This window comes from Hemicordylus capensis, chromosome 4 (assembly GCF_027244095.1).
Source record: "Hemicordylus capensis ecotype Gifberg chromosome 4, rHemCap1.1.pri, whole genome shotgun sequence".
Lineage (NCBI taxonomy): Eukaryota > Metazoa > Chordata > Lepidosauria > Squamata > Cordylidae > Hemicordylus > Hemicordylus capensis.
The window spans coordinates 56,391,611-56,415,035 of NC_069660.1; the positions used below are offsets into that span (position 1 = coordinate 56,391,611).

Sequence of the window (23,425 nt, forward strand, 5' to 3'; positions counted from 1 at the left end):
GCAGGGGCCAGGAACCATAGAGCCCAGGCAAGCTCTCCAGAGCTCATTTCCAGGCAGGCAGCCCTCGCTGCTGGATAACATTCATTTCAAGGAAGCGAAATGAATGTTATCCAGCAGCAAGGGCTGCCTGCCTGGAAATGAGCTCTGGAGAGCTCCCGGCAGCCCCCACTGGCCTGAAATTGTTTTTGGGGGGGCATGATTTTTATTATCGATGCCTCACGGACCAGCACCAGTCCATGGACCAGTGGTTGAGAAACACTGCTCTAGAGATATATTTTGAACAAAGTAACTTGCTGTGGTGAAGGTTTTGAAACTGCAAGTCATTTTTGTACTGTGAAGTCAGAAATTTAAGTGTTGATGTGACTTAAACCACTTCTGGCCCTAACTAGGTCTGCTTATTCCCTTCTTCCATCCTTGCTGAACAGAGAACTATTCCAAATGTTGTCAACTTCATTCTAGGTTGGGAATGTGACTATTATTACCCAGTGGCTTTTGCAGGTTGTCCTGCCCAGCTACATAAGTCCCAGTACTCAAGTTTCACTTGCAAACTAGTTGCAAGTGCCTCATTTATACCTGTTGGTCACCTTTTCTTGGCTTTTCAACACAACTGAAAAAACAAACTCTTGACTGACACATAGCACAGTAAGAGCCCTCTTGTTCCTGATAAGGGTTGTAGAACTGACTTGCAGTGGAAAAACTGGAATTTATGCGATATTAAAGTGTTCAGAGTATTAAAGTACTCTGAAACAAGGATCCTTAAATCGTGATGGCTTACTGATCAAGCCTCTTGGTTTAGTAAACAAACATTGATCTGTCCCCAACCCCACTCATTTCTAACACACATCCCAGATGCCCCTCAACACACTTAGTCTCTCACATGCTTCATAATCAGCCTCCCAAACATACTTTGGGTACCCCCCTCAGGAGTCCAGTGTGAAATCCAATCCCACCATGATACTGTAATAGTATGCAATTTCAAAGGGGAGAACAGTTTCATCAAATGGAATGAAGTTTAGCTGGCTGAACAGTTTCACCCAGCGAGTACTCATTAATAGTTCTATGTCACCCTGGAGGGAGGTATCAAGTAGAGTGCCACAGAGCTCTGGCCTGAACTCTGTGCTGTCTAATATTTTTGAGAATGATTTGAAGGAATGAGTAGAGGGGATATTTATTAAATTTGCAATCTACATGAAGCTGGCAGGGATAGCTAACACATTAGAAGATACTCAAGACTCAGACTTATTTGGACAGATGCTTATATTGGGCTAAAACCAATAGGATGAAGTTCATTAGAAACTAATGTAAAGTCCTTCATTTGGGTAAGAAAAATAAAATGCAGAAGTGCAAGATGGGGAGGCTTAGCTTGGAAGCAGTACATGTGAAAGGATCCTAGGTTTTTTGGTGGGCAACAAGTTAAACATAAGCCAGCGGTGTGATACAGCTGCTAAAAAAGCTAATGCAGTCTTAGGCTGCATTAAAATAAACAGTATGCAGATCACAAGAAGTAATCTTTCCACTTTAAGCTGGTCAGACCTCACTTGGAACACTATGTCTAATTCTGGGCCCCACATTTTAAGAAGGGTGTTAATGAACTGGAGTGGGCTCAGAGGAGTACAATAAAAATCATGAGGCGGTCTAAGAAAAGAGGCCTGTGGGAAATGGTTGAAGGGGCTGGGTTTGTTTAGCCTGGAGAAGAGAAGACCCAAGGGGGAGAGATGATAGCCATCTTCAAATACCTGAAAGGATGTCACATAGGAGTGGAGTTGCTTTCTTCCTTAGAGCAGGACTAAAAGTCCTGGGTTGAAATTACAAGGAACAGATTTAGGCTAGATATTATGAGGAATTTCCTGACTGTAAGAGCTGTTTGATAATGGAACAGTCTGCCTTGTACAGTGGTAAGCTCTCCTTTGCTGAAGGTTTTCAAACTGAGAATGATCAGGCGTCTATAATGGATGCTGCAGTTTCCTACACTGACCAATGGGTTGGACTAGAAGGTCTCCAAGGTCCCTTCCATCTTGAAAATATTTTGTATATGAACTCCAGGCATTACCTAGGGTTAATGATCACAGGTTTTTTTATCTGTGATTTTATAGGGTTTGACTATTTTCATTTGTAATTCTTAAGACAGGAAATGTGTTTGCATGCACACAGAGGTGGGGTGACTTCCTCCCTGCTGACTGTGCCTCCCAAAAATATATACCTGAGGGTCCCGCAGCTCTCAGGGACATATTTTTGGGAGATATGGGTGGCAGAAGGGGGTTCCTCCAAAAGTCACTCACTCGTCTGTACACTTATGGAAATGTACCTGGTACACAACTCTTATACAGGTGAAACTCGAAAAATTAGAATATCGTGCAAAAGTTCATTAATTTCAGTAATGCAAATTAATAGGTGAAACTGATATATGAGATAGACGCATTACATGCAAAGTGAGAGAAGTCAAGCCTTAATTTGTTATAATTGTGATGATCATGGTGTACAGCTCATGAGAACCCCAAATCCACAATCCCAGAAAATTAGAATTTTTCCAGTGTATGGGGAGGGCATCCGTGACATAATGGGTTATTCAGCTCTGCATGCTCCAAGACAGGGCCAATGAGAATTCAGCAGGCAGTACACTCTCTCTGATCCGCCCCTTCTTGCCCAGTTCTGGTCCTGTCTTCGCTCCAGGACAGTTCGTTTTAGCTGGACCTCTCTGTTTTCTTCTCTGTGTGCAAAGGGGGGGAAAGGAGTTGCTGCCGCACTCTAGTTTTATTCCCAGTGTTGTTTCCACCATAAATCGTTTGTCTTCCTCGTGAGTAAAATTTTCCCCGCCATTATTTCCCCCCCTTCCCCCGCGCTTCGGGTCCTTTCTTCTCTCTGTAAAATGGAGATCGCCCACACCGGCGATATGCTGCGAGGCTCACTTTCTGAGGGACCTTCATCCAATGCCCCTAACAAAGACCCAATAACTCCTGTGGGAGTTGGGGAGGGAAGTGTGATTGCCCCAATAACTCCTTCGGGAGTTGGGGAAGCAAGCGCCAGCACCGTTTTCGCCGTGGTTAAGGCGCATGAGGAAAGAAAGGGGGAACCCTGCCCTTCTGAGAAGCCTACTAAGGCGATAAAGAAAGCTAAGCACCTGGAAGGGGCAGAAGGCGTAAAACTGAAGAAGAAGAAAAAGGTTAAAAAGCAGCCCTCAGCAAAGGCACCTTTAAGTGAGCGGCTACAGCTACGGGCCGTTAAAAAGCAGCAGCGCGAAGGGGCGCAAACGGCTTTTCCCGCCGAAATCGGAAAATTAGAATATTACATGAAACCAATAAAACAAGGATTGTAAATAGAACAGTATCAGACCTCTGAAAAGTATAAGCATGCATATGTATTCAGTACTTGGTTTGGGCCCCTTTTGCAGCAATTACTGCCTCAATGCGGCGTGGCATGGATGCTATCAGCCTGTGGCACTGCTGAGGTGTTATGGAAGACCAGGATGCTTCAATAGCGGCCTTCAGCTCTTCTGCATTGTTTGGTCTCATGTCTCTCATCCTTCTCTTGGCAATGCCCCATAGATTCTCTATGGGATTCAGGTCAGGCGAGTTTGCTGCCCAATCAAGCACAGTAATCCCATGGTCATTGAACCAGGTTTTGGTACTTTTGGCAGTGTGGGCAGCTGCCAAGTCCTGCTGGAAAATGAAGTCAGCATCCCCATACAGCTTGTCTGCGGAAGGAAGCATGAAGTGCTCCAAAATCTCCTGATAGACGGCTGCGTTGACCCTGGACTTAATGAAGCACAGTGGACCAACACCAGCAGATGACATGGCTCCCCAAATCAACACAGACTGTGGAAACTTCACACTGGACTTCAAGCATCTTGCATTGTGTGCCTCTCCATTCTTCCTCCAGACTCTGGGTTCTCGGTTTGCAAATGAGATGCAAAAGTTGTTCTCATCAGAAAAGAGGACTTTGGACCACTGAGCAACAGACCAGTTCTTTTTTTCTTGAGCCCAGGTAAGACACTTCTGACGTTGTTTGTTGTTCAGGAGCGGCTTGACAAGAGGAATACGACATTTGAAGCCCATGTCCAGGATCCGTCTGTGTGTGGTGGCTCTTGATGCACTAACTCCAGCCTCAGTCCACTCCTTGTGAAAGTCCCCAACACTTTTGAATGGCCTTTTCCTGACAATCCTCTCCAGGCTGCGGTCATCCCTGCTGCTTGTGCACCTTTTTCTTCCACACTTTTCCCTTCCACATAACTTTCTATTAATGTGCTTTGATACAGCACTTTGGGAACATCCAACTTCTTTTGCAATTACCTTTTGAGGCTTTCCCTCCTTATGGAGGGTGTCAATGATGGTTTTCTGCACAACTGTCAAGTCAGCAGTCTTTCCCATGATTGTGATTCCTAATGAACCAGACTGAGAGACCATTTAAAGGCTCAGGAACCCTTTGCAGGTGTTATGGATTGATTAGCTGATTGGAGTGGGACACCTGGAGCCTAGACTGTTGAACCTTTTCACAATATTCTAATTTTCTGATTGTGGATTTGGGGTTCTCATGAGCTGTACGCCATGATCATCACAATTATAACAAATTAAGGCTTGACTTCTCTCGCTTTGCATGTAATGCGTCTATCTCATATATCAGTTTCACCTTTTAATTTGCATTACTGAAATTAATGAACTTTTGCACGATATTCTAATTTTTCGAGTTTCACCTGTATAGACAACCTTGATCATGTCTATATGCTGTAACCTTAGTGCAATAAAGGAAAAAGGAAGAGGGCAGGGAAATTGGTTTGCTTTCATACTATTTAAGTTGCAGAGCTATGACAAAATATTACAGCCCTGGTTCCCAGACCCGGATCTATATTACTGGACATCTTATGGCAAGTATTTGTGGTGTTTGGTGTACAACGCTAAGAATTCTAAAGGTACTAAGAGCAGAGAAAAATGAGATAGGTAATATATCATTCAGGGCTGGAAATACCATAGATACTTTGAAACATATTTCATACTAAAGCATCCTAGAAATTGTGCAACTTGTCCAAAACCTATTCTGGAACAGGCCTTCAACAATACTTGAAAAAAAATATTGAGATGTTCTCTGTTACTCTAGCAAATGTCTCAAAGTTCATTTTTTTTGGACTTATCTAAATCAGTCTTATTGTCTAGACTCACACACTCGTAGCTCATGCTAACCAATATTTGTTTGAAAGTTACTCTGGTTGACTATGGATTTGCTTCTCAGCTTAGGATGGGAGGTTCTAGGCTGCAGTGCACAGTGACTGATGAAACATCAAGATGTTTCAGTTTGAGCTTGCCTCCTCAAATTTTAATTGGATTGCACATCCAATATTGCCATATACGACAAAGCTAGAAAATATGACTTGGGTTTGTGCCCTAAGTATACATGCCAAACTGGCATCAGGAGCACAAACTTCTGATGAGGCCATAGATCACTATGCTGGCTCACTAGTGTTCTGTCATTGTATTGGCCTGGATTGAGGGAGCTAAAGGAAGTCATGGTTAGTGTTCTCTATCCTGTCAAAGTCAATATAATGGCTTTATTACATCTGTATCCTGCCTGTCCTTCGGTGAGTTGAGAGTAACCAGAAAGGATCCTTATTTTATTCTTGCAAGAACTGTGTGAGATAGCTGGAAAGCTATCGGCCAAACTAACTAGCAGCCATAATAACTTCTGATAGAGGAGAAACCCATGGGAAAACATAGTCTTGAGGTTGACCTCCTGCAACCTCTGCCCTCTGCTGTTAATTTAAACCTATATATTGAAGGCCCTCAGCTTTGCAGGGCTGAGGGGCAGTTTGCCAACACTTGCTCCCCCTGCAAATCAGGAACTGAGGTGCATAGTACAGTGTACACCTCAACTAAACTTGTGAGCTATACCCTTCCTAATGTGCAAAGGGGGTAAACTGCTCCAAGTTCATGCAAGGCTGAGGGCCCCTAATGTATAGGTTCATATTGACAGCACCTGGTGATGGTGGTGGTACAGGAGGAGGACCTCCAGACTGTCTTTCTCTGGCTTGCTTTTTTGCACCCCTTCTGACTTCTGGAAAACTAGTTTGGCTGATAGATTTACCCCTCACACAAATGTGGCATCACTAGCATAAATTGCCTGGAATGTTAAATGCCTTAGTGGCTCCAGTAAAAGGTTTTGGGTGTTCTTGAGAACAAATGTCTGTAGAGCAAGAAATTATACTTGGAAGAAGTGTATGTAGGCTGGAAAAGCCAATGTTTATATGCTCAGCCCGAAGAACTATCAGTTTTTGAACATGGGAGACTTGTAGCCTGATGCTATGTGTTTAATTTGAAAATTTAACCTTAAGCCGAGTTCAATGGTACATCCTCCCAAATAAGTGCTTACAGGATGTAGCCTTGCTCATAAAAGCCCTGTTATAATGAAGGCAAAAATGGTTCTATATAGGCCCAATAGTGCTGTCTTCCACAATGATTCAGGAGATCAGTGAGTTGGCCTTGGATCTGCTTCTTGATAGGGCAAGGCTTGACAAATCCAAGGCAGCAAATATCCATGGCACGTAGGCTAGAATAAGAGGTAGAGCTTTTTGTCCCAGACAGCCCTGTTTTTGTCAGAAGTACAGTACATGTAAAGGGGATAAAGAGAAGCCTATTGACCCTCCCCTTCCACATTGTCCATCACTAAGTCTGATAATTTTGTCAAGTGTCCGTTGTCTGTCAGACTTATATTTTTGGGCTTGCTTCTCAATACAAAGAAAATTTGTCAAGACCTCTGATAGGGTGAATAAAATGAGGTACGTGACCTGGTCCTAGATAAGAATACCCCTTTGCTAAGATGAGATGCAATTCTTGATGACAGTAGCAGTATATGACAAATACTTGGTGACTGCAAAATGCAACAAGACAGTACTTTTTTCAGGTCTGTCACAGTTAAACCCACCATGACTAGTCTGTCCCTGTCCCTTGATACTTTCAGATTATTCTGTGATGTGATAGATACCCAAGCCATTCAGCCTGGAGCCTAAATAAATCCTTATTAGATACAATTGTGTAACATAAGCAGCAGCTGTCCTTTTTACTAGAACAAGCCTCATTATAGGACACCCTAGCATGGATCTGACTACGAGACAGGATCTTATTGATATCATGCACAAATGACAGCAGTGCTGAGGGGCAACAACTGAAGGAGTTGCAGGGTGTAACTAATGCATATGAGCATCACAGTCTCCTCCTCCCTTTATTTTATTTATTTTTGTTTATTGTTAAATTTATATACCACATTTCATTAGCTTTGAGTGGTGCTCATATATGCATTAGTGATGCCTTGTAACTAATTCACACAAAGCAGAGTTTAATTATGTAACCCAGAGACTGTTGAGAGATGGAGTGATAGCTTATTCTGTGCCCACTCAATTTTGGTAAGCAAATGTTTTCCCCAATGCTAAACCTGGGGATCATTCTATGCACACATGACATCAAAGGCTGAGGTTTGTACATTACTGCCCTATACTCTGCTTATGTGGCAATGGAAATCTTATGAAAACTGCTTAATTCATTCTTGCTCTGACCAAAGAACTGCTGGTGCACATATAATACAAGTGGAAGTGGTGCTATAGTCAATGTTGCAATGTGGCGTGCACAGAATTTTTGTCTTGTACTAATAGGGAAATCCTGCGTATCCAGAACTTTGCTGATGGAACTACTGCAAACATAGGCATATTGTAAAGTTGCATTATTTTTCACATCACTGGGCCTAGGGGCAGGTGGAACCAATTATCTTTCAGTTTATAAAAATTAACCCTTCTAGGGACAGTCTGGAATTTGAATTATTGAGTAATAATAACAGCAATTAATCGCAGGTCGACCTGAGGGTTTCTTTCTGAGGTGGCTTTGGGTTCCCCCAAACTTATTGTTCTGGGGGATTTCAATGTCCACGCTGAGGTCCCCCTAGTAGATTCGGCTCAGAATTTCATGGCCTGCATGGCCTCCATGGCAACCATGGGCCTGTCTCAGCTGGTATTGGGCGCTACCCACGTGGCAGGACACACTCTGGATCTGGTTTTTGCCGCCCAGGGAATAAATGATCTGGAGGTGGTGGAGTTTGAGATAACTCCCTTGTCATGGACAGATCATCATATGGTGGGGTTTAGTTTGACTGCTCCATCTGCCCTCTACAGGGGTGGTGTACCGATTTAGAATGGTCCGCCCCCGGAGGCTTATGGATCTGCTTGGATTCCAGACGGCCCTCGGGGAGTTTCCAGTTTCCAGTGATGGTGACCTTGTCGAGGCCCTGGTTGATCTCTGGAATGGAGAGATGACCCGGGCTGTTGACACAGTTGCTCCTAAACGCCCTCTCCAGCTTGGTGGAGCCTATTCGGCTCCTTGGTTTTCCTCGGAGCTTAGGGCGTTGAAACAACTTGGATGATGCTTGGACGACCAGCTTGGACATCCAAACAACTTGGACGACAACAGCTGGAATGACTCTATAGGAACAGTCGTGCCAAATCCGACCGAACACGGGCTAGAGCCCATTTTAGGGACTAGTCCATGGCAGTGGGGGCGGCAAAGAAATGTTTTTTCTCCACTTCCATTGCATCTGCTCAGTGCAGACAAACGGAGCTGTTTCATGTGGCAAAAACATTGCTCCGCACATCCTCCCAAGTAATGGGGGAGGAATCATCTACAGCCCATTGTGAACAGTTTGCTTGCCGCTTTGCAGATAAAGTTGCTCGCATCTGTGCTGACCTGGACTCCAGAGTTTTGGCAGTTCTGGCAGACGTGCCTCTGGTACCATCTGGTCCTGTTGTGTAGGATTCTTTTCAGTTGGTGCAGCCTGAGGATGTGGACAAGATCCTGTGCAGTGTGCAAGCAACATCGTGTGCTCTTGACCCTTGCCCTTCATGGCTAATAAAAGCTGCCAGGGAGGGTACAGGCAGATGCTTGGAGGTGATCATTAATGCTTCATTAAGGGAGGGCAGGATGCCATAATGCCTCAAGGAGACGGTAAGACCACTATTAAAAAAAGCCCTCCCTTGATTCCCTCCAACCTGGACAACTATAGACCTGTATCTAACCTTCCCTTTTGGGGCAAGGTGATGGAGCGTGTGGTGGTTTCCCAGCTGCAGAGGGTCTTGGATGATACGGATTATCTGGACCCTTTTCAATCTGGCTTCCGCCCTGGATATGGGACTGAAACTGCCTTGGTCGCTCTAGTGGATGACCTTCGCCGGGAGCTAGACAAGGGGAGTGCGTCCCTGTTGGTTCTGCTGGACCTCTCGGCGGCATTCAATACCATTGACCATGGTATCCTTCTGGACCTCCTCTTGAGTATGGGAATTGGAGGTACTGTGTTGGAGTGGCTCCGTTCCTTTCTTGGGAGGAGGGTCCAGAAGGTGGTGCTGGGGGACCACTGCTCGGCCCTGTGGCCATTGGCCTGTGGGGTCCGCAGGGTTCGATTTTGTCCCCCATGCTGTTTAACATCTACATGAAGCCGCTGGGAGAGGTCATCCGGAGACTTGGACTGAGTTGTCAGCAATATGCAGATGACACTCAGCTCTATCTCTCCTTGTCACCTGATCCTAGGTAGGTGGTGGATGTCCTGAATCAGGGATTGGAGGCTGCGATGGGCTGGATGTGGGCTAATAAACTGAGACTGAATCAGGACAAGACAGAGGTAATGTTGGCCAGTAGGAGAGCCAATCGGGATGAGGAGATTTTACCGGTTCTGGATGGGGTTGCACTCCCCTTGAAAGAGCAAGTATGCAGCTTGGGGGTACTACTGGACCCGGCTCTGCTTTTGGAGGCTCAGGTGGAGGCTGTGGCCAGCGGTGCCTTTGCACGGCTTCGGCTAGTGCGCCAGCTGCGTCCCTTTCTCGAGAAGGCAGATCTGGCCACAGTTACTCATGCTTTAATCATGTCATGGCTGGATTACTGCAATGTGCTCTACGTGGGGCTGCCCTTGAAGAATATCCGGAAACTGAAGCTTGTACAAAATGCGGCAGCTAGGGTTCTGTCTGGAGCTGCCCGGTGTGATCACATCACACCTGTTTTGAAAGAGCTGCACTGGTTACCAGTGTGTTTCTCGGTCCAATTCAAGGTGCTGGTTTTGACCGTTAAAGCCCTTATGTGTTTGGGTCTGGGATACCTGAGAGACTGCCTGCTCCCAAGGGTTGCTGCCTGCTTGACGAGATCATCTGAGGGGGCTCTGCTCCAGGTGCCGACAGTGAGGGAGGCTCGATTGTCGTGGACGTGGGACAGAGCCTTCTCTGTTGCTGCCCCCAGGCTTTGGAATGCTCTCCCAGTGGCCATTCGCTCCTTGGACTCCATCACAGTTATTAGAAAGCTGGTTAAATCTTAGCTTTTTATCCAGGCCTTTACGTGATTGTTTTATTGCTGCTTCTGTGTGTTTTTATCCATGTATAGTTTTCTGTTTGTATATTATATATTTTAATATCAGATTTGTTTTTATATTTTTAGCTAAATACTTTTAAACTCATTTTTATAATATGTGTTAACTTTTGTAAACCACCTTGGGATTGTTTTTAATGAAAGACGGTATATAAATCTAACAATTAAATAAACAAACAAACAAACCAAGGTTTGTGCTGGTGCATCTGTTCTTAAAACTGGGAACAAGTTTTGGGTAGAAAGAAGTTTGAAGAGGTAATGCTGGCAATGGCTGAGAATGGGCAGGTGTAACACAGAGGGAACTTGCAGAGTTTTAGGGTCACTGGGAAGCCAGAGGAGTATGTTGCTCAAAGAAAGGACGAAGACCTTGCTGGAAGTTAATAGCCAGCTAAAGTAAACTGGTGTTGATAGGGAGCCAAGCATAATTTGGATGAGAAAATACAGTTTATTCTGCTTGCCTTCAAGAAGCTGATGTAGCTCACTTCAATAGACAGTGGTAAGGAGGCCAGGAACACATCCAGTTGCCAGTCCAGTCCTGATATGGTTATCAGTAGGAGGACCTGGAAGGCCTTGGGTCTAGATGAATTGCCAACATCTCTTGTTCTTGGCCCTGTTTCTCAGAAACATTCTTTTTACTGAATTATATATACATGAAACCATGATTTTTTAAAAAATGTGGGCATGTGCCAGATACTAATTCCACTGATCATTGCAGATGAAATCCTTTCACATCAGTAAGGTTAAATCATGACTGTTGATATTTCATGGCTGTCAGATGGGACTGAAACATAGGCAGGAATTTGCTTAGCATCGCTCTTGGGATTTTCACTTGCATGCCATTTTTAATATCTGTTTTGCTCACTTGATCTGCAGGCTAATGTACAAACAGTAGAACATTGTTATGAATACTATATTCCGGGGCTATCGTTAGCCATTCTTGCTCAAATTACTGCCCACCAGAGCTAAACAAAAATGGACTACATTGTATATCTAGTACAGTTTTTGAACTACTGGATAAAGTAGAGTACAGGAATAAAATAACATGTATTGTGTTTTCAGAACTTTAGAGCACTGATGCTAAGTATTATGAAGCCACAGATAAATTGAATACCCACCTCAAGTAACTAAGTCAACTTCAAGTTCATTTAAAAAACACACACACAGGGCAATAGTGGGATCAAAAATATTTGGCTTTAGAGAAAACTTAAGATACTTAAATGCACTTATGCAACAGGAAGCAAGGAAATTGTAAGCTATGTGCCCACTACCATCTACACCAAGTAAGCAGTAAACTTGTTGCATAGATCCCTGCTAACTGGCAAAGAGGGACCTTATAAAGTGGTGGCTTATATTTAGCAGGGGGAGAATTGTCTCTATTCAAGCCAGTGTAGCATCTCTCTAGTGCAGGCCTGCACAACTCAAATGACCAGGTGGGCCGAAACTGACCATGACTTGGCTCATGGGGGCCAAGGTCAGTTTTTAGGGTGCTGATTAGCAAAGTATCACTAAATATCAATCAATTAGTTAAATCACATTAAAGTAAAATTAATTAAAGTGAATTTAATCAAAATTTAACTTTTGAAGTTCTGGCAGGGCAAGAGTAATTTAAATTAAAATAAAATGAATTGAATTAAAAATTCTAATAAAATAAATTCAATACAATCTGTACAAAATACATAACAATAAAATGCATTGTTCTTCCTTTCCACCTCTGCCAAATCATCACACTTAATACGGAGCACTTTTAAGGAAAAAAATTAGAGAAATTTTCCTCTTCATTTTTGATAAGAAGGTTACACTTTGATCCTTCACCACACAGGCTTTTATGAGGGAAGAGAGACGTGAGACGAGGAAAGAAAAGGGCAGGCTTGGCGAGAGAGAGAGAGAGAGAGAGAGCACACCCGGGGCAGGCTTGGCTTGAAAAAGAGAATGGGGCAGGCTTGGTGAGAGAAAGAAAGTTTTAAAAGAAACTGTTGGAAATAGTTACCCCACCGCTCACAGCCTGCATTATGGAGAGCTTCTTCAGCATCAGGAGATCACTAATCTGCTTCTGAGATAACCGGGGAAGAATGCAACTTGGCCCTTTCTGCCTTTGTTGGCCAAACACTTACTGCACATGCAGTGAGGGTGGGCTGCTGCAAATGTTCTGGGGCGCTGCAGCAGTGGCTGACCTCGAAGGTGTTGTGGGAATTGTGGCTGATGTCCATGAAGGTCAGAGGGGAGCCCAAGCAAGGGAGAGCCCTGGTTGGGGAAGCTGGGCTCTCCGCTTCCTCAGAAGCCGGCAAAAAAGGGCTCCCAAGGAAGAGGAGGAAGGCGAAGGCGTTATGGCAGGAGCGGTTGCCATGGCGCCCCCTGTCAAACTGCAGCTCTTCGGCGGCTCCTCAAGAGCCACCACGCTGCTCCCCCCACTGCCCTGGGCCCTGAGCAGGAAAAAGGTGCAGCCCCCGTTGTGGAGCCTCTCTTCCCCGTGCTCCGGAGCTGGCGGCCCAGGCAGGTCCTGGGAGCTCAGCAGGTCCTCCTGAGGCAGCGGCAGCAGCAGCGGCAGCAACAGGAAGCTGCCTCTTGCCAAGTAGCTCTGCCCTCTTGGCTCCCATCCTGCTTGCTGTCCTTCTCTGATGCCGCCGCTGCCTCCTCCTGGCCCGAGGGAAGCAAGACTGCCCCAGCTAATGAGCAAGGCAAGAGGTGTGTGAGGGCACCAGGCAGGGGACACGTACTGGACTTGCACCCGCCTCACTCTCTTTGGCCTGCTGGGAGCCAAAGATTGGGGAGGGGGCGGGAAAGCGAGCAAGGGAAAAGGAAAGGCTCCTCCACCCAGGGGAAAAGCCGTGCATGTGCTCCTCGGTCACGCAGCAGCTAGAGTTGGAATTTTAAAAATAAATAAATCACGGAGGTTCACAGCAGGGAGAATGGCTCAGTGGGCCAGGAAAAAAGGCCTCGCGGGCTGCATGCTGTGCAGGCCTGCTCTAGTGGCTATCAGGGATGTGCACAGAACTGGCTGGTCCGGTTCAAGTCCGAACTGGTCCTGAACAGGACTGGGCTAGTTCGGTCCGGCACTCGCTCGACCCCCCCCCCATTTGGTTCAGTCCAGAAGGGTTTGTGGTTTTTTGTTTTTTGTTTTTAAATAAATTAAGCACCTACCCTCTCTGGGGGAGTTGTTCAAGGGGGTGGGTCCATGGAGGTTCCCCCCTCCATCATGCACAATCGACTGCTCTTTGGCCTTCCCCCTTGGAGCGGTGGCCATTTTGGAGGCCGCCATGCCTGCACAATGGGCCTCTGCGTGGCCTGAGACACAGGCCATGCAGAGGCCCATTGTGCAGGTGCAGCAGCCTCCAAAATGGCTGCTGCGCCAAGGGGAAAGGCCGAAGAGTGGTCAAATGCACATGAGGGAGGCTGGTGGGGGGGGAGGGAACCTCCATGGACCCCCCGCCACCTCAAATAACTCCCCCAGAGGGGGTAAGTGCTTAAGGTTTTTAAAATTGTGAACCCCTGGTGGGGTTCGGTCCGAAGTCAGACCGAATACGGGGTGGGTTGATTTGATGTTGAACTGCACACCCCTAGTGGCTAATACTTACTGCTAGTGTGTCTCTTGTGTTTCCTTTTAAATAGTAAGCCACTTTGGGACCAGGAATCACTTTCCTATTCCCTTTGCTATGCAGACTGCTTTAAAGTTTTTGTTAAAATTGTATATAAACATCTTTAATAATATTGTGGTGCCTTACAACTTGGCCTCCGTGCACCCATAACACATACACTTCTATCTTTCAGCCCCAGTTCTTTGTTCTTCAGGTTGAGGAACAAACTGAGGCTGGAATAAATGAAATATTGCTGATTAACAGGATACATGCTCTTACATTCTAAACTCAACTGACAGCTAGCCTCACATATAGCTTAACACAAATTTAGCTTACCTTTTTGAAAGTGCAGACATCTTAAATTGAAAACCAACATCATGTAACCCGATATCTTCAGTCTTGTGCATCTTACATTTACACATATACTTTGTATAGCTAAAAATAAAAATGGTATTGTAGATGGGGAGAATAGCTTTGTTCTTCTTTGTTATTCAGTCCAACACACACCACAAGTATGATCTCTTTCTAATCAGTTGGCAACCCTGCAGGGAGTCTATATGCGGCCCTATACTATGCCTGTTTACCCAGAAGCAAGTCCTACAGTTACATGGGTTTACCATGTAGCTGTGCATCAGATAGATCATCTGGAGAAACTGCTAGACAAGAAGCAAGCAAGAAGAGAAAGCCCACAATGTCGAGAGTGTCAGCACAGCCAGGAATAACATGATACACAGCTACAATAGTTATTTTAAGCCACCACTGATCATTTGTTGCACTGCCCGAAGTCAGAATGAGTTATTAGTCAGACCATGAATACAGCAAGTGGCACTCAAATAGGCTGACTTCAAACTACTGCCACGATCAGAGCTCAGTAAGTTGCTATGACAAGTTTTCAGAAATGCCAAGCAAAAAAGCTGTAATTATATATACATACAGCTTAATGCAACAGTCCTAGCAATGTAGTTTTATCTTGAAACACACCTATACATTCCTTATTCTAGACTGATATATGTATATGTAGAAGTTTAAAAAATGTAGTCATGCTTATGTCAAGAAGGCACTTTCAAGCTATCCATTTATGTCTTTCAATAAGATATTTTGCTCAGGTTAGACAAGGCATTTAGTTTTGAGAAGGTTCCTATAAGAAAACTAGCAGTTCTATTATGGTAATTTTTAAACCCTTCTTTCCTTAAGGAAAGCAAGCTTATGAGATCACCCGGCATTCTGTGTGTATCCCCACAACTTCAAAATGCCTGGACCAATATGAACCAAATTGGGTACAGTTGTAGGGATACCTCAGCTGTGTAGTTCGTGGTGATGTCATCAAGATGGCAGATGCATAAACGTTTGAGGCACAAGTGGGCTAACTTGTGATTCGCCTAAGCGATTTGAACCAAATTTGCTGCAGGTGTAGGACACATATGGATGGCTCAACAGTATAGTTTGTGATGTCAAACACCCTAATTCAAGTTGGCAAGTGTGTGAACATTTAAGGATGAAGTGGGCTAACTTGTGAGAATGGTAATTGGCAATTAAAGTAGACAGATTAGTTCTTACCAGAACAATTTGTTTTGGTGTCTCCTTATCTCAAACAACTTGACTCTAACATAGACACTATTGAGGCCAGTTCCAGAAGGTGGCACTTTATTTGGAATTGATTAGTGCTGTAAAGCAAAATATGTGGACCATATCACATTGTTCCCAAAGGATCAAGTGTCTAGATTCAATTATTGGGATATTTTTCCTCTTTCAAAAATGAGCTGCTGCTGCTGTTGTTGTTGTTGTTGTTGTTACATTTATATCCCGCTCTTCCTCCAAGGAGCCCAGAGTGATGTACTACATCCTTGAGTTTCTCTTTCACAACAACCCTGTGAAGTAGGTTAGGCTGAGAGAGAAGTGACTGGCCCAGAGTCACCCAGCTAGTATTATGGCTGAATGGGGATTTGAACTCGGGTCTCCCCGGTCCTAGTCCAGCACTCTAACCACTACAGTCTGATAGAAGAAATAACATTTTGAATAGAGATAAAAACTGCATAAATCTTATTGTGGCAGAGCACATATTTGGGATGCAGAAGGTCCAGGTTCAATCCCTGGAATTTCTAGGTAAAAAGCCTGGAAAAGAGCCCTTTAACACCTTTGAACACTGCTACTTCTTAAAGCTCTCTGGAAATCGGTTTAGGATTTAAAAACCATTCAATTTAAGATGAAGAATTAAAGTTTGTACAAATGCATTTGATAACCCAAAATTGTGAAAACTCCCTTAGCTTCCCTGCAATGCATTCAGTAAACACATGTTAGTCTCTCATATTGTGATTGCTTATTTTTAAAATTCTGCTGACCTTCCCCTCAGAATGACTCAAAGCAGTTTACCGAAAATAAAAAGTCAATAAAAACACAAATTGGGAGATAGTGTTATTGGAGGTCAGAAAACTCTCACTGAAATAGTTCAGTCTTCAACCTCGGCCAAAATACGGGCAGAGGATCCCAAATGCCTGGTTTCATGTGGTATGAAGTCTCACAAGGTGGGCAACACCACAGCGAAAAGTACTCTTATCACCATTAACCAAGCCTTGGAAAACAATGGAATGCACAAAAGGGCCTCCCTGAATTATCCTAAGGGGCAGGCAGATTTATTTGGAGGAAGGTGGTCCATAAGCTTATACCTTAGCCTCCAAGCACCCACACTTTCCCACCTGATGTTTCAGTCCAAATCCTTTTTTTGCACATGGGGGCGGGGGCGGTCTGAAACCCAGGACACTAAGGGAGCAGGGGTCATATAACTGCTCTCAGGCTTGTTAATGTATATGCTTGCATTTGTGTTAGAGAGAATGATATGTTAGTAGTAATGGGCTGTAGGTGCGGGTGGCGGGGAGACATTGAGAAAAGTGTCACAAAGTGTAGCACACAAGAACGGAGGAAGTAGGTAGATTCTCAGCTGTGAGAAACTGAAAAGTTGCTTGTGTGTACAAAAGAACTAGGAGTACATTGTGTGGAGGGAAATGGAATGTATGTGTGTTCTGGCTATAGTATGCTGGTGGTTGCAGTAGGGTCAGTGCTCATTAGGGCTGTGCACCAAGCACAATACTAGTGTCTACAACTACAAATATTTATATACCACTCTTCAACCAAAGTTCCCAAATTCAAGGCTTAGCTGAATTCAAGAAACAGGTTTGCTTCTCATTGGAAAGCAGCTGCCTCAGAATTGCCCCACAATGTGCCAGGGAAGGAAGCAATGCTAGGACATTGTGTTCTTTCCCCAGGGCATTACTGGGGTGGTGGAGGAAATGCCCACGCCTATAGTGGCAAAAAATGCCCACCTACTATATTATAGGAAGCAGCCATTTCTTTCCCAGGAGTTCCCTGGGGAAAAGATGCAACGTGATGTTGCTTCCTTTCCCATACATTGTGGGGTGATTCCAGGAGAGAGGCAATATTTTAAAGCACCATCTGCCAAAAGGGCAACCGATTTCAAATTTTTAGAAGATGGAAGAAAACTCATTTCTTGAATACGAGTAAGCTCCCAACCTATAGTTCGTGAGGATACAATATAGTCTTGTACTGTATTTTTATTAGACAAAATTTTAATTGGATTTTATCTGAAGAAAAAAAGTTAAGAACTCACTGCTGTGGATTCATTGCCTGCTCTTGGGTTAGTTACATATTGCTGCACCTCAGTGTGCGTTAGCTGTAAATGGCACTATGTGCCAGTGTCTGATGTGGAGGTGTCCAGCAACTCCTCTTGTGTGATTAGGTTGGAGCAATTCCAATTTGTGACTCCTGAGGATGTGGACAAGCTGATTGGAACGGTGTGGCCTACCACCTATTCTCTTGACCTTTACCCGACATGGCGTATACTGTTTGGCAGGGGGGTTGTTTTAGAAGGCCTGGTAGAGATTATAAATGCATCTCTGAGGGAAGGTAGGATGCTTCCTTGTCTCAAGGAGGCAGTTATTAGACCACTTCTGAAGAAACCTACCATGGATCCCTCAGAGCAATTACAGGCCTGTCTCTAACCTTACATGGCTGGGCAAGGTAATTGAGAGGGTGGTGGCATCTCAGCTCCAGGCAGTCTTGGTGGATACTGATTATCTTGACTCATTTCAAACTGGCTTTTGGGCCAGCTCTGGGGTGGAGACTGCCTTGGTTGGCCTGATGGATGATCTCCAGTTGGGAATTGACAGAGGAAATGTGACTCTGTTGGTCCTTTTGGATCTTTTGGCGGCTTTCGATACTATCAGCCATATATCCTCCTAGAGAGTCTGAGGGTGTTGGGAGTTAGATGCACTGCTTTGCAGTGGTTCCACTCCTACCTCTCGGGGAGGTTCCAGATGGTGTCCCCTGGAGACTGCTGTTCTTCAAAATCTGAACTCTTGTATGGTGTCCCTCAGGGCTCCATATTGTCTCCGATGTTGTTTAACATCAACATGAAACCGCTGGGAGAAATCATCAGGAGATTTGGTGCTGAGTGCTGTCAGTATGCTAATGACACCCAAATCTATTTCTCCATGTCAGCATCATCAGGAGAAGGCATAACCTCCCTAAATGCCTGCCTGGAGTTGGTGATGGTCTGGATGAGGGATAACAAACTGAGACTGAATCCAGATAAGATGGAGGTACTCATTGTGTGGGGTCGGAACTTGAGAGATGATTTTGATCTGCCTGTTCTGGATGGGGTCACACTTCCCCAGATGGAAAAGGTTATTTATTTATTTATTTATTTATTTTTACATTTATATACCGCCTTTCGTTAAAAGAAAACCCCAAGGCAGTTTACAAAAGTTAAAACATACAATAAAAAGGCAATAAAAACATCAAGCAAAAAATATAAAAACATATGAAAACAGGCATAAAAACAATACAACAGATAAAAACACACAGAAGCAGCAGTAAAAACGATTATGTAAAAGCCTGGGTAAAAAGCCAAGTCTTTACAAGCTTTCTAAAAGCCGTGATGGAGTCCGAGGAACGAATGGCTACTGGGAGAACATTCCAGAGTCTAGGAGCAGCAACAGAGAAGGCCCTGTCCCGAGTGCACGACAGCCGGGCCTCTCTCATTGTCGGCACCCGGAGCAGGGCCCCCTCAGATATCCTCGTCAAGCAGGCAGCAACCCTTGGGAGCAGGCGGTCCCTCAGATACCCCGGGCCCAAACCGTTAAGGGCTTTAAAGGTCAAAACCAGCTCCATGAATTGGACCCGGAAATGAACCGGCAACCAGTGCAACTCTTTCAAAATGGGGGTGATGTGTTCCCAACAGGCAGTTCCAGATAAAACCCTCGCTGCTGCATTTTGCACTAGCTGCAGTTTCTGGATTTTCTTCAAGGGCAGCCCCACGTAGAGCGCGTTACAGTAATCCAGCCACGATGTGACTAAGGCATGGGTAGCCGTGGCCAGATCTGCCTTCTCGAGAAAGGGATGCAGCTGGCGCACTAGCCGAAGCTGTGAAAAGGCACCCCTGGCCACCGCGTCCACCTGAGCCTCCAAAAGCAGAGCCGGGTCCAGTAGTACCCCCAAGCTGTGTACTTGCTCCTTCAAGGGGAGTGCAACCCCATCCAGAACCAGTAAAATCTCCTCATTCCGATTGGCTCTCCTACTGACCAACAGTACCTCCGTCTTATCCGGATTCAATTTCAGTTTGTTAGCCCACATCCAACCCCTCACGGCCTCCAGCCCCCGATTCAGGACATCCACCGCCTCCCTAGGATCAGATGACAAGGAGAGATAGAGCTGAGTGTCATCCGCATATTGCTGACAACTCAGTCCAAATCCCCGGATGATCTCTCCCAGCGGCTTCTTGTAGATGTTAAACAGCATGGGGACAAGACCGATCCCTGCGGGACCCCACAGGCCAACGGCCACGGGGCTGAGCAGTAGTCCCCCAGCAACACCTTCTGGACCCTTCCCCCAAGAAAGGAACGGAACCACTGCAACGCAGTGCCTCCGATTCCCATACTCGAGAGGCGGCCCAGAAGGATACCATGGTCAATGGTATCGAATGCCGCCGAGAGGTCCAGCAGAACCAACAGGGACGCACTCCCCCTTTCTAGTTCCTGGCGTACGTCATCCACTAGAGTGACCAAGGCAGTCTCAGTCCCAAACCCGGGGTGGAAGCCAGATTGAAAAGGGTCCAGATAATCCGTATCATCCAAGACCCTCTGCAGCTGGGATGCCACCACACGCTCCATCACCTTGCCCAAAAAGGGAAGGTTAGACACAGGTCTATAGTTATCCAGGTTGGAGGGATCAAGGGAGGGCTTTTTTAATAGTGGTCTTACCACCGCCTCCTTGAGGCACGATGGCATCCTGCCCTCCCTTAATGAAGCATTAACGATCACCTCCAGCCATCTGCCTGTCCCCTCCCTGGCAGCTTTTATTAGCCATGAAGGGCAAGGGTCAAGAGCACACGAAGTCGCCTGCACGCTGCCCAGGATCTTGTCCACATCCTCAGGCTGCACCAACTGAAAAGAATCCAACACAACGGGACCAGATGGTACTAGAGGCACGTCTGCCGGAACTGCCAAAACTCTGGAGTCCAGGTATGCAGTCTAGGAGTGCTTCTGGATCCAAGCCTCTCCCTGGTGTCCCAGGTTGAGGCAGTGGCAGGAAGTGCCTTCTATCAGCTTTGGCTGCTACGCCAGCTGTGTCCGTTTCTTGAGGTGAACAACCTCAAAACAGTGGTACATCTGCTGGTAACCTCCAGACTGGATTACTGCAATGCGCTCTATGTGGGGCTGCCCTTGTGTGTAGTCCGGAAACTACAATTGGTACAGAATGCGGCACCCAGCTTGGTCCCTGGGTCATCTCGGAGAAACCATATTACTCCTGTATTGAAGGAGCTACACTGGCTGCCAATATGTTTCCGGGCAAAATACAAGGTGTTGGTTATAACCTGTAAGGCCCTAAATAGCTTGGGCCCTGGGTCTTCTTTGTCATGAACCCCACCTCCCATTGAGATCATCAGGAGTGGTCTATCTGCAGTTGCCACTGGCTCATCTGGTGGCTACTCAGGGGCAGGCCTTCTCTGCTGCTGCCCGGAGGCTTTGGAACATGCTCCCTAGTGAAATAAGAGCTTCCCCATCTCTGACAGCTTTTAAAACATCTTTAAAGACACAGGCTTTTAATTAATATTGTTTTAATGGTTTTAATGCTGTTTTAAGATATTGTTTAAAAAATTTTAAATTGTTGTAATGTGTTCAACTTCTTGTTTTTGTTTTAACTAATGTTTTACTTTTTCTGTTTTTATTTTGTTGTAAACTGCCCAGAGACGTAAGTTTTGGGTGGTATAAAAATGTTAGATAGAGAAATAAATAAATAAATATGCCCTCTATAAAAATGCAGGGGTGTGGGTTGGGGAGGGGGGAGGTATTGACTGTGTGTAGTGTGATTTGTCATTGCTTGCATTCAGCATGGAACTATTTGCTTGCATGCATTTCTAAATCCTCCTTCTGGCACACCTGGGTCTGGCTGTTGGCAGAGATATTATCTGCCAGGTCACACACCACTGGGCTGCCAGTCTCTGCTGCATGACGATGACATTATTTATATACTGCTTTTATATTTAAAAAAGTTCCCAAAGTGGTTTACCTAGAGAAAGATGGATCCCTGTCCCCAAAGGGCTCTCAAACTAAAAAGAAACATAGGATAGATACCAGCAACAGCCACTGGAGGGATGCTATAGGGCCAGTTGCTCCCCCCCCCACTCCATAAAGAGAATCTCTATTTTAAAAGGGTATCTTTTCTCAGTTAGTATTGTCCTGGAGGGTTTGTACAGGTTCTGGAGGGTATGTAAACTGCATAACTATTCCTGGGTTATTAAGTCCTATGGAAAACCTTCATGCATAAGTATGTGGCAAAGTACTGATTTAGTGGCATGTGCTGTATGAGCCTCTGGATGCTTGCTTGGAAGTGTCACCGAGTTCAGTGGAGTTCACTAAGTGTAACATGGATTGTAACCTTAAATGTAATGGGATTCCAACGCCAAATATTCTTAGTATGTAGCTGAAGGCTTTCTTTAATTGTTTCTTATAAGCATATAACCTTAGCACCAGTGTTAACTATTTGTAGCAATGGAGTGTTTAAAATCTGTCTCTTCAGCAAGTTCTCAATACAATCAATCTGAATGCTAAGTTAACTGATTCTCCCAGTCTTAATAATTTGTGTCCCAAATATTTGTCAGAATGGTGCTGTGTAGGAGAAAAGGTTAACTGGACTGCTACTGTAGTGAGATGATCTCCTGTTTTCTTTTAAAGAAACCTTGCAACTAACAATGCTGCCATGTTCTGGTGCCTAAATGCTTTCTGTTCAGAATTATGAACATTCTGTAGTTGCCAATTGGCTTTAAATGGCACTGAACACTCCCACCCCAGTTTCTGCAACCCTTTTCCTGTTTTGGTCTTGCTCTAGGCCTTTATAGGCTACTGTTACTTGCTGGAGTCCTCACTCTCAGAACATACTATAAAACTCCTAGCTGTGACTGTAAGCACTATGGTTTTAAATCTCAGGAGGAACCAACAGTGGCTGTCTTCTGCTGCTCTGCTAGTCTGGCCACAGGAACTTTCCATTTGTTCAGGTTTGTTACATATGCAGGGGTCAAGATGTGTTCCCAAAACACTTCTCCTATCCATCCTCTTTCAAGCTGGGAGGGTTATAGATAGGTAAACTGATAACCTGGGCTGTGTGTGTTCCCTACACAAAAACTGCTAAGAAAAGTAAAGTTGTCACTTGTGTAAATAATGCAAATGTGTATTTCTTTGCATGCTACTCCCAGTGTTTGCTTTTTTGCATAGGGTTATATCCCAAAAACTTGAGTTTGTGCAAGGGGGAGGGGTGATTGTTGCTCATTCCTTTCCTGTCTCTCAAAATCTGTGCCTGGAAGTCCCCCAGCCCCAGGAGTAGATGTTCAAGGGGCATATAGGGTTGCAGGAGGTGGAGATAACCACCTTTCCCTCTTGTACTAACGATCTTCTTTTGCAAATGGAGGAAGTTCTTGAGATACAACCATAGTCTGGATTTTGCTAGTCATAAGCAAAGTGGTATTTAAAGCACTCATACTACTATAAACCTTTAAGCTGCATCTCTGCATTCTGAGACTTCGGCAGTCAGTGCCCCAATCAGTGTTCCCTCTAATTTTTTCCCCAACTGTGAACAGAATGAATCTTGTTCTGGGCAGCAGTATCAAGGCAGTGTTCGTACATGTGCATTCAGAGTGGGGCCTTCCTGATTCTACCTGAGCAGGACCTACAACTAACTGAGCGGGCATTTTAAAACTTATGATCGAGTGCACATGCATACACCTTAGAGCGAACACTTCCTCCAATTCTTTCAAGTGTATCTTAGCAATTAAAAAAAAGTATGAAGCAAGCTTCTAATGAAAGCTGAATCCTCAGCTGGATTCTGCATGCTGCAGCATCCACACAACTGATGATTCACAAATGGGCATGGTATAGCTGTACAGTATCTGACTTGCAGGTAAATGTGTCTACA

General features: G+C 45.0%; 1 protein-coding gene across 2 annotated transcripts in view; it reads left to right on the forward strand.

The window, feature by feature from the left end:
* Positions 1 to 23,425, forward strand: part of RSBN1 (round spermatid basic protein 1) — a 67,110-nt gene that overhangs the window by 4,611 nt on the left and 39,074 nt on the right. The gene's annotated exons all lie outside the window — the stretch shown is intronic.